Below are 9563 nucleotides of genomic sequence, written 5' to 3'. Positions count from 1 at the left end.
CCACGCTGGTCCCTACAAGATATCTGAAGGTAACACATGAGACATCTTCAGTGTGGAGACCGGTTTCATGCTATAAGCAGCATTAAGGTATGTGCAGCCTTTTATTTCTGAAGAGACTTGGTATATCAGAACTGACTGGCATTTATTTCCCTGTATGGGAATGGGGTAAGCAGTAGACCTGTTATACATAGGGGTGTTACTGGAGTCCTTTGTTTTTATTTTTCTGAGATGACATAAGGGCATGATATGACACTCTGGGAGAGGCATAAAGGCAGTAAATCGATAAGGCAGTTAAACGATTGAGCTATTTTTTACTATATATCCAGCATTACTTGCTGGGATGTGTTTTGGGTGTGTTTTTGTGTTTCACTTAGCTGTGTAAAAAACCGGTTCTCCATGCGGTTGTATTTGGGCCTACTCCGACATCGGCCATAAGGGACGGGGCTTGTTTTCACATGCTCAGATGCGCACTTCCTTTTGACAGAGAAGCAGCAAGCAGTAACTCTGGTTGCTCCTGGACAGTAGTCTCTGGCCTGAAGTGTTGGCTATTCATTCCGAAGTACCCTGGGGCAGGTAGGCGCCACAGCAGTGGTGTGGCGAGGTGCAGAGGGTATTTTTGTGTAAACTGATAATTTTTTCACTTTAGAGCCTTATTTTCTTTCATGTAATTAGCAAGAGTCCATGAGCTAGTGACGTATGGGATATACATTCCTACCAGGAGGGGCAAAGTTTCCCAAACCTCAAAATGCCTACAAATACACCCCTCACCACACCCACAATTCAGTTTTACAAACTTTGCCTCCGATGGAGGTGGTGAAGTAAGTTTGTGCTAGATTCTACGTTGATATGCGCTCCGCAGCAAGTTGGAGCCCGGTTTTCCTCTCAGCGTGCAGTGAATGTCAGAGGGATGTGAGGAGAGTATTGCCTATTTGAATGCAGTGATCTCCTTCTAAGGGGTCTATTTCATAGGTTCTCTGTTATCGGTCGTAGAGATTCATCTCTTACCTCCCTTTTCAGATCGACGATATACTCTTATATATACCATTACCTCTGCTGATTCTCGTTTCAGTACTGGTTTGGCTATCTGCTATATGTAGATGAGTGTCCTGGGGTAAGTAAGTCTTATTTTCTGTGACACTCCTAGCAATGGTTGGGCACTTTGTTTATAAAGTTTTAAATATATGTATTCAAACATTTATTTGCCTTGACTCAGAATGTTCAACTTTCCTTATTTTCAGACAGTCAGTTTCATATTTGGGATAATTTTAATTTAACATTTTTCTTACCTTAAAATTTGACTTTTTCCCTGTGGGCTGTTAGGCTCGCGGGGGCTGAAAATGCTTCATTTTATTGCGTCATTTTTGGCGCGGACTTTTTTGGCGCAAAAATTCTATTTCCGTTTCCGGCGTCATACGTGTCGCCGGAAGTTGCGTCATTTTTTTACGTTATTTTGCGCCAAAAATGTCGGCGTTCCGGATGTGGCGTCATTTTTGGCGCCAAAAAAGCATTTAGGCGCCAAGTAATGTGGGCGTCTTATTTGGCGCGAAAAAATATGGGCGTCACTTTTGTCTCCACATTATTTAAGTTTCATTTTTTATTGCTTCTGGTTGCTAGAAGCTTGTTCTTTGGCATTTTTTCCCATTCCTGAAACTGTCATTTAAGGAATTTGATCAATTTTGCTTTATATATATGTTGTTTTTTCTCTTACATATTGCAAGATGTCTCACGTTGCATCTGAGTCAGAAGATACTACAGGAAAATCGCTGTCAAGTGCTGAATCTACCAAAGCTAAGTGTATCTGCTGTAAACTTTTGGTAGCTATTCCTCCAGCTGTTGTTTGTATTGATTGTCATGACAAACTTGTTAAAGCAGATAATATTTCCTTTAGTAAAGTACCATTGCCTGTTGCAGTTCCTTCAACATCTAAGGTGCAGAATGTTCCTGATAATATAAGAGATTTTGTTTCTGAATCCATAAAGAAGGCTATGTCTGTTATTTCTCCTTCTAGTAAACGTAAAAAATCTTTTAAAACTTCTCTCCCTACAGATGAATTTTTAAATGAACATCATCATTCTGATTCTGATGATTCCTCTGGTTCAGAGGATTCTGTCTCAGAGGTTGATGCTGATAAATCTTCATATTTATTTAAAATGGAATTTATTCGTTCTTTACTTAAAGAAGTACTAATTGCTTTAGAAATAGAGGATTCTGGTCCTCTTGATACTAATTCTAAACGTTTAGATAAGGTATTTAAAGCTCCTGTGGTTATTCCAGAAGTTTTTCCTGTTCCTAATGCTATTTCTGCAGTAATTTCCAAAGAATGGGATAATTTGGGTAATTCATTTACTCCTTCTAAACGTTTTAAGCAATTATATCCTGTGCCGTCTGACAGATTAGAATTTTGGGACAAGATCCCTAAAGTTGATGGGGCTATTTCTACCCTTGCTAAACGTACTATTATTCCTACGTCAGATGGTACTTCGTTTAAGGATCCTCTAGATAGGAAAATTGAGTCCTTTCTAAGAAAAGCTTATCTGTGTTCAGGTAATCTTCTTAGACCTGCTATATCTTTGGCTGATGTTGCTGCAGCTTCAACTTTTTGGTTGGAAACTTTAGCGCAACAAGTAACACATCATGATTCTCATGATATTATTATTCTTCTTCAGCATGCTAATAATTTTATCTGTGATGCCATTTTTGATATTATCAGAGTTGATGTCAGGTTTATGTCTCTAGCTATTTTAGCTAGAAGAGCTTTATGGCTTAAAACTTGGAATGCTGATATGGCGTCTAAATCAACTTTACTTTCCATTTCTTTCCAGGGTAACAAATTATTTGGTTCTCAGTTGGATTCCATTATTTCAACTGTTACTGGTGGGAAAGGAACTTTTTTACCACAGGATAAAAAATCTAAGGGTAAAAACAGGGCTAATAATCGTTTTCGTTCCTTTCGTTTCAACAAAGAACAAAAGCCTGATCCTTCATCCTCAGGAGCAGTTTCAGTTTGGAGACCATCTCCAGTCTGGAATAAATCCAAGCCAGCTAGAAAGGCAAAGCCTGCTTCTAAGTCCACATGAAGGTGCGGCCCTCATTCCAGCTCAGCTGGTAGGGGGCAGGTTACGTTTTTTCAAGGAAATTTGGATCAATTCTGTTCACAATCTTTGGATTCAGAACATTGTTTCAGAAGGGTACAGAATTGGTTTCAAGTTAAGACCTCCTGCAAAGAGATTTTTTCTTTCCCGTGTCCCAGTAAATCCAGTAAAAGCTCAAGCATTTCTGAAATGTGTTTCAGATCTAGAGTTGACTGGAGTAATTATGCCAGTTCCAGTTCCGGAACAGGGGATGGGGTTTTATTCAAATCTCTTCATTGTACCAAAGAAGGAGAATTCTTTCAGACCAGTTCTGGATCTAAAAATATTGAATCGTTATGTAAGGATACCAACGTTCAAGATGGTAACTGTAAGGACTATCTTACCTTTTGTTCAGCAAGGGAATTATATGTCCACAATAGATTTACAGGATGCATATCTGCATATTCCGATTCATCCAGATCATTATCAGTTCCTGAGATTCTCGTTTCTGGACAAGCATTACCAGTTTGTGGCTCTGCCGTTTGGCCTAGCTACAGCTCCAAGAATTTTTACAAAGGTTCTCGGTGCCCTGCTGTCTGTAATCAGAGAACAGGGTATTGTGGTATTTCCTTATTTGGACGATATCTTGGTGCTTGCTCAGTCTTTACATTTAGCAGAATCTCATACGAATCGACTTGTGTTGTTTCTTCAAGATCATGGTTGGAGGATCAATTTACCAAAAAGTTCTTTGATTCCTCAGACAAGGGTAACCTTTCTGGGTTTCCAGATGGATTCAGTGTCCATGACTCTGTCTTTAACAGACAAGAGACGTCTAAAGTTGATTACAGCTTGTCGAAACCTTCAGTCACAATCATTCCCTTCGGTAGCCTTATGCATGGAAATTCTAGGTCTTATGACTGCTGCATCGGACGCGATCCCCTTTGCTCGTTTTCACATGCGACCTCTTCAGCTCTGTATGCTGAAGCAATGGTGCAAGGATTACACGAAGATATCTCAATTAATATCTTTAAAACCGATTGTTCGACACTCTCTAACATGGTGGACAGATCACCATCGTTTAATTCAGGGGGCTTCTTTTGTGCTTCCGACCTGGACTGTAATTTCAACAGATGCAAGTCTCACAGGTTGGGGAGCTGTGTGGGGATCTCTGACGGCACAAGGAGTTTGGGAATCTCAGGAGGTGAGATTACCGATCAATATTTTGGAACTCCGTGCAATTTTCAGAGCTCTTCAGTTTTGGCCTCTTCTGAAGAGAGAATCGTTCATTTGTTTTCAGACAGACAATGTCACAACTGTGGCATACATCAATCATCAAGGAGGGACTCACAGTCCTCTGGCTATGAAAGAAGTATCTCGAATTTTGGTTTGGGCGGAATCCAGCTCCTGTCTAATCTCTGCGGTTCATATCCCAGGTGTAGACAATTGGGAAGCGGATTATCTCAGTCGCCAAACGTTGCATCCGGGCGAATGGTCTCTTCACCCAGAGGTATTTCTTCAGATTGTTCAAATGTGGGAACTTCCAGAAATAGATCTGATGGCGTCCCATCTAAACAAGAAACTTCCCAGGTATCTGTCCAGATCCCGGGATCCTCAGGCGGAGGCAGTGGATGCATTATCACTTCCTTGGAAGTATCATCCTGCCTATATCTTTCCGCCTCTAGTTCTTCTTCCAAGAGTAATCTCCAAGATTCTGAAGGAATGCTCGTTTGTTCTGCTGGTAGCTCCGGCATGGCCTCACAGGTTTTGGTATGCGGATCTTGTCCGGATGGCCTCTTGCCAACCGTGGACTCTTCCGTTAAGACCAGACCTTCTGTCACAAGGTCCTTTTTTCCATCAGGATCTGAAATCCTTAAATTTAAAGGTATGGAGATTGAACGCTTGATTCTTGGTCAAAGAGGTTTCTCTGACTTTGTGATTAATACTATGTTACAGGCTCGTAAATCTGTATCTCGAGAGATATATTATAGAGTCTGGAAGACTTATATTTCTTGGTGTCTTTCTCATCATTTTTCCTGGCATTCTTTTAGAATACCGAGAATTTTACAGTTTCTTCAGGATGGTTTAGATAAGGGTTTGTCCGCAAGTTCTTTGAAAGGACAAATCTCTGCTCTTTCTGTTCTTTTTCACAGAAAGATTGCTATTCTTCCTGATATTCATTGTTTTGTACAAGCTTTGGTTCGTATAAAACCTGTCATTAAGTCAATTTCTCCTCCTTGGAGTTTGAATTTGGTTCTGGGAGCTCTTCAAGCTCCTCTGTTTGAACCTATGCATTCATTGGACATTAAATTACTTTCTTGGAAAGTTTTGTTCCTTTTGGCCATCTCTTCTGCCAGAAGAGTTTCTGAATTATCTGCTCTTTCTTGTGAGTCTCCTTTTCTGATTTTTCATCAGGATAAGGCAGTGTTGCGAACTTCTTTTGAATTTTTACCTAAAGTTGTGAATTCCAACAACATTAGTAGAGAAATTGTGGTTCCTTCATTATGTCCTAATCCTAAGAATTCTAAGGAGAAATCGTTGCATTCTTTGGATATTGTTAGAGCTTTGAAATATTATGTTGAAGCTACGAAATCTTTTCGTAAGACTTCTAGTCTATTTGTTATCTTTTCCGGTTCTAGAAAAGGCCAGAAAGCTTCTGCCATTTCTTTGGCATCTTGGTTGAAATCTTTAATTCATCTTGCCTATGTTGAGTCGGGTAAAACTCTGCCTCAGAGAATTACAGCTCATTCTACTAGGTCAGTTTCTACTTCCTGGGCGTTTAGGAATGAAGCTTCGGTTGACCAGATCTGCAAAGCAGCAACTTGGTCCTCTTTGCATACTTTTACTAAATTCTACCATTTTGATGTATTTTCTTCTTCTGAAGCAGTTTTTGGTAGAAAAGTACTTCAGGCAGCGGTTTCAGTTTGAATCTTCTGCTTATGTTTTTCGTTAAACTTTATTTTGGGTGTGGATTATTTTCAGCAGGAATTGGCTGTCTTTATTTTTATCCCTCCCTCTCTAGTGACTCTTGTGTGGAAAGATCCACATCTTGGGTAGTCATTATCCCATACGTCACTAGCTCATGGACTCTTGCTAATTACATGAAAGAAAACATAATTTATGTAAGAACTTACCTGATAAATTCATTTCTTTCATATTAGCAAGAGTCCATGAGGCCCGCCCTTTTTTTGTGGTGGTTATGATTTTGTATAAAGCACAATTATTCCAATTCCTTATTTTATATGCTTTCGCACTTTTTTCTTATCACCCCACTTCTTGGCTATTCGTTAAACTGAATTGTGGGTGTGGTGAGGGGTGTATTTGTAGGCATTTTGAGGTTTGGGAAACTTTGCCCCTCCTGGTAGGAATGTATATCCCATACGTCACTAGCTCATGGACTCTTGCTAATATGAAAGAAATTAATTTATCAGGTAAGTTCTTACATAAATTATGTTTTTCACCTTTTTTCATATGGTGCAATAATTTTTGGATATACCAATAAGTTTTTGTTAATTTTGGAGACAAATTAATGTTATTTAAGCTGTTTTGGAAAAATTGTTCACTTTTTCTTTCTTAAAGGCGCAGTACACTTTTTTTCAAAGATTTATTTAAAGCAATAAATAAAGCGTTTAAACAACTTCTGTGGCTATTATTAGTCTGTTCAACATGTCTGACATTGAGGAATCTCATTGTTCTATATGTTTAGAAGCTATTGTGGAACCCTTACATTGTGTACCTCTTGTACTGAAAGGGCCTTACATTGTAAGGTCAAGATAGTGTGCCTAAGGATGATTCTCAGTCTGAAGAGAATCAGGATATGCCATCCAATTCTCCCCAAGTGTCACAACCTTTAACGCCCACACAAGCGACGCCAAGTACCTCTAGTCTGTCTAATTCTTTTACTCTGCAGGAGATGGCTGCAGTTATGTCAACTACCCTTACAGAGGTATTATCTAAATTACCAGTGTTACAGGGTAAATGCAGTAGGTCAGGTATTAATGTAAATACTAAATCCTCTAATGCTTTATTAGCTATTTCCGATGTACCCTCAGTGTTCTGAGTTGGGGGTCAGGGAATTGCTGTCTGAGGGAGAAATTTCAGACTCAGGGAATGTGTTACCTCAGACAGATTTGGATGCTATGTCCTTTAAATTTAAGCTTGAACACCTCCGTCTGTTGCTTCGGGAGGTTTTAGCGACTCTGGATGATTGTGACCCTATTATGATACCACCAGAGAAATTGTGTAAGATGGACAGATATCTAGAAGTGCCTACTTACACTGATGTTTTTCCGGTTCCTAAAAGAATTTCGGAAATTGTAAAGAAGGAATGGGATAGACCAGGTATATAGTTTTCTCCCCCTCCTACTTTTAAGAAAATGTTTCCCATATCAGACACCATTCGGGACTTGTATCAAACGGTCCCTAAGGTGGAGGGAGCTATATCTACCCTGGCTAAGCATACAACTATACCCATTGAGGACAGTTGTGCTTTCAAAGACCCTATGGATAAAAAATTAGAGGGTCTCCTAAAGAAATTGTTTATTAATCAGGGTTTTCTTTTACAACCTACTGCTTGCATTGTTCCAGTAACTACTGCAACAGCTTTTTGGTTTGAAGCTCTGGAAGAGTCCCTGAAGGTTGAGACTCCGTTAGATGACATTTTGGATAGAATTAAGGCTCTCATGTTAGCTAATTCTTTTATTACTGATGCTGCTTTTCAAATTGCTAAATTTGCAGCGAAAAATGCAGGATTGGCTATTCTAGCACGTAGAGTGTTGTGGCTAAAATCTTGGTCTTCTGATGTATCATCAAAAACTAAGCTTTTAGCTATTCCCTTTAAAGGTAAGACCCTTTTCGGGCCAGAATTGAACGAAATCATTTCTGACATTACAGGAGGTAAAGGTCATACCCTACCTCAGGATAAGTCTGTTAAGATGAGGGGTAAACATAATAATTTTCTTTCTTTTCAGAATTTTAAGGGAGGACCTTCTGCTTCCTCTTCCTCCTCAAAGCATGAAGGGAATTTTACCCAATCTAAGTCAGTCTGGAGACCCAACCAGAATTGGAATATAGGTAAACAATCCAAGAAGCCCGCTGCTACTTCAAAAACAGCATGAAGGGGTGACCCCCGATCCAGGACCGGATTTAGTAGGGGGCAGACTTTCTTTCTTTGCCCAGGCTTGGGCAAGAGATGTTCAGGACCCATGGGTACTAGAAATAATGACCCACGGTTATCAATTGGATTTCAAGGATTTTCTCCCAAGAGCGAGGTTTCATTTTTCAAGATTATCTGTAGACCAGATGAAAAGGGAGGCGTTCTTATGCTGTGTAAAATACCTTGTTTCTATGGGAGTAATTTGTCCAGTTGCAAAATCGGAACAAGGACAGGGGTTTTACTCAAATCTATTTGTGGTTCCCAAAAAAGAAGGCACTTTCAGACCCATTTTAGACCTCAAATGTCTAAACAAGTTTCTCAGAGTCCCATCGTTCAAGATGGAGACTATACGAACAATTTTACCAATGATCCAGGAGGGTCAATATGACTACTGTGAACTTGAAGGATGCATATCTTCATATTCCAATTCACAAGGATCATCAGTTTCTAAGGTTTGCCTTCCTGGACAAACATTATCAGTTCGTGGCTCTTCCCTTCAGGTTGGCCACAGCACCCAGAATCTTCACAAAGGTTCTAGGGTCTCTTTTGGCGGTTCTCAGACCTTGTTCCACAGACAAGGGTTCCTTTCTTGGGAACTCTGATAGACTCGGTAGCCATGAAAATATTTCTGACAGAGGTCAGAAAATCAAAGATTCTAAATAATTGCCGAGCACTTCAGTCCATTCCTCGGCCATCAATGGCTCAGTGTATGGATTACGTTTGTTCACTTTCATCTCAGACCGCTGCAGCTGTGCATGCTCAGACAGTGGAATGGGGATTATGCGGATTTATCTCCTCAGATAAACCTAGACCAAGAAACCAGAGACTCTCTTCTTTGGTGGTTGTCACTGGATCATCTGTCCCAGGGGACTTGTTTCCGCAGACCCTCATGGGTCATAGTGACAACAGACTCCAGCCTTCTGGGCTGGGGTGCAGTCTAGAATTCCCTAAAGGCTCAGGGTGTTTGGACACAGGTGGAGTCTTTACTTCCAATCAATATTCTGGAACTGAGAGCAATATTCAATGCGCTTCAGGCATGGCCTCAGTTGGCTTCGGCCAAATTCATCAGATTCCAGTCGGACAACATCACGACTGTGGCCTATATCAATCATCAGGGGGGAACAAGGAGTCCCTTAGCAATGAGAGAGGTATCCAAGATAATCTGTTGGGTGGAAGCCCACTCTTGTCATCTGTCAGCAATCTACATCCCAGGGGTAGAGAACTGGGAAGCGGATTTTCTAAGTCGACAGACTTTTCATCCGGGGGAGTGGGAGCTCCACCCGGAGGTGTTTGCCTCACTGACTCTCCGATAGGGCAGACCGAAATTGGATCTGATGGCA

This window comes from Bombina bombina, chromosome 1 (genome assembly GCF_027579735.1).
Source record: "Bombina bombina isolate aBomBom1 chromosome 1, aBomBom1.pri, whole genome shotgun sequence".
Classification (NCBI taxonomy): domain Eukaryota; kingdom Metazoa; phylum Chordata; class Amphibia; order Anura; family Bombinatoridae; genus Bombina; species Bombina bombina.
The sequence above is the reverse complement of the archived record's forward strand: the minus strand, read 5'-3'. Positions refer to the sequence as shown.